Source organism: Carassius gibelio, chromosome B16 (genome assembly GCF_023724105.1).
Source record: "Carassius gibelio isolate Cgi1373 ecotype wild population from Czech Republic chromosome B16, carGib1.2-hapl.c, whole genome shotgun sequence".
Taxonomy (NCBI): domain Eukaryota; kingdom Metazoa; phylum Chordata; class Actinopteri; order Cypriniformes; family Cyprinidae; genus Carassius; species Carassius gibelio.
Window position 1 is genome coordinate 31,849,481 of NC_068411.1, and position 2,183 is coordinate 31,851,663.

Genomic DNA, 2,183 nt, shown 5'->3' on the forward strand with positions numbered 1-2,183 from the left:
GAGTCAATGCCCGATCTCTGAATATAAGCAGGTTTGGGCCAGGTTAGTAATTGGATGAGAGACCGCCTAGGAATACCAGGTGCTTTAAGCTTTTGGGGTTTCTTTCCTACTTTTATAATGTACTGGCGAGTAGATTGGCTGATCTTTAAATAGCCTTCTCTTTGCAGCAGTCTTCGCTTATGGCCATACCAGCCTGGCTATGCCCGATCTTGTCTGATCTCGGAAGCTAAGCAGGTTTGGGCCTGGTTAGTGCCTGGATGGGAGACCGCCTGGGAATACCAGGTACTGTAAGCTTTTTTGAAATTTTTCACTTAGTATATAATAATTTTGCCAAAAAATAGAGTCAATGCCCGATCTCTGAAAATAAGCAGGTTTGCGCCAGGTTAGTACATGGATGGGAGACTGCCTGGGAATACCAGGTGCTTTAAATGTTTGGATATCTTTCACGAATTATATAATAATCTTGCAACAAAAAAAAAGAGTCAATGCCCGATCTCTGAATCTTAGCAGGTTTAGATCTGGTTAGTTCTTGGATGAGAGACCGCCAAGGAATACCAGGTGCTTTAAGCTTTTGGAATTTTTTCACTTAGTATATAATAAATTTGGCAAAAAATAGAGTCAATGCCCGATCTCTGAATATAAGCAGGTTTGGGCCAGGTTAGTACATGGATGGGAGACTGCCTGGGAATACCAGGTGCTTTAAATGTTTGGATATTTTTCACGAATTATATAATAATCTTGCAAAAAAAAAAAAAAAAAAAAAAAAAGAGTCAATGCCCGATCTCTGAATCTTAGCAGGTTTAGGTCTGGTTAGTACTTGGATGAGAGACCGCCAAGGAATACCAGGTGCTTTAAGCTTTTGGAATTTTTTCACTTAGTATATAATAATTTTGCCAAAAAATAGAGTCAATGCCCGATCTCTGAATATAAGCAGGTTTGGGCCAGGTTAGTAATTGGATGAGAGACCGCCTAGGAATACCAGGTGCTTTAAGCTTTTGGGGTTTCTTTCCTACTTTTATAATGTACTGGCGAGTAGATTGGCTGATCTTTAAATAGCCTTCTCTTTGCAGCAGTCTTCGCTTATGGCCATACCAGCCTGGCTATGCCCGATCTTGTCTGATCTCGGAAGCTAAGCAGGTTTGGGCCTGGTTAGTGCCTGGATGGGAGACCGCCTGGGAATACCAGGTACTGTAAGCTTTTTTGAAATTTTTCACTTAGTATATAATAATTTTGCCAAAAAATAGAGTCAATGCCCGATCTCTGAAAATAAGCAGGTTTGCGCCAGGTTAGTACATGGATGGGAGACTGCCTGGGAATACCAGGTGCTTTAAATGTTTGGATATCTTTCACGAATTATATAATAATCTTGCAACAAAAAAAAAGAGTCAATGCCCGATCTCTGAATCTTAGCAGGTTTAGATCTGGTTAGTTCTTGGATGAGAGACCGCCAAGGAATACCAGGTGCTTTAAGCTTTTGGAATTTTTTCACTTAGTATATAATAAATTTGGCAAAAAATAGAGTCAATGCCCGATCTCTGAATCTTAGCAGGTTTAGGTCTGGTTAGTACTTGGATGAGAGACCGCCAAGGAATACCAGGTGCTTTAAGCTTTTGGAATTTTTTCACTTAGTATATAATAAATTTGGCAAAAAATAGAGTCAATGCCCGATCTCTGAATATAAGCAGGTTTGGGCCAGGTTAGTACATGGATGGGAGACTGCCTGGGAATACCAGGTGCTTTAAGCTTTTGGAATTTTTTCACTTAGTATATAATAAATTTGGCAAAAAATAGAGTCAATGCCCGATCTCTGAATATAAGCAGGTTTGGGCCAGGTTAGTACATGGATGGGAGACTGCCTGGGAATACCAGGTGCTTTAAATTTTTGGATATTTTTCACGAATTATATAATAATCTTGCAAAAAAAAAAAAAAAAAAAAAAAAGAGTCAATGCCCGATCTCTGAATCTTAGCAGGTTTAGGTCTGGTTAGTACTTGGATGAGAGACCGCCAAGGAATACCAGGTGCTTTAAGCTTTTGGAATTTTTTCACTTAGTATATAATAAATTTGGCAAAAAATAGAGTCAATGCCCGATCTCTGAATATAAGCAGGTTTGGGCCAGGTTAGTACTTGGATGAGAGACCGCCTAGGAATACCAGGTGCTTTAAGCTTTTGGGGTTTCTTTC

The 2,183-nt window shown here is 39.6% G+C and overlaps 2 non-coding genes across 2 annotated transcripts; both read left to right on the plus strand.

Moving 5' to 3' along the window:
- The first annotated feature begins 175 nt into the window (after positions 1-175).
- LOC127975745 (5S ribosomal RNA) lies at positions 176-294 on the plus strand. Its single transcript, XR_008157599.1, has one exon. It is a non-coding gene; the product is annotated as a 5S ribosomal RNA (ribosomal RNA).
- Positions 295-1,078: 784 nt separating this feature from the next.
- Positions 1,079-1,197, plus strand: LOC127975746 (5S ribosomal RNA). The gene has a single exon (XR_008157600.1). It is a non-coding gene; the product is annotated as a 5S ribosomal RNA (ribosomal RNA).
- The last annotated feature ends 986 nt before the right edge of the window (positions 1,198-2,183 follow it).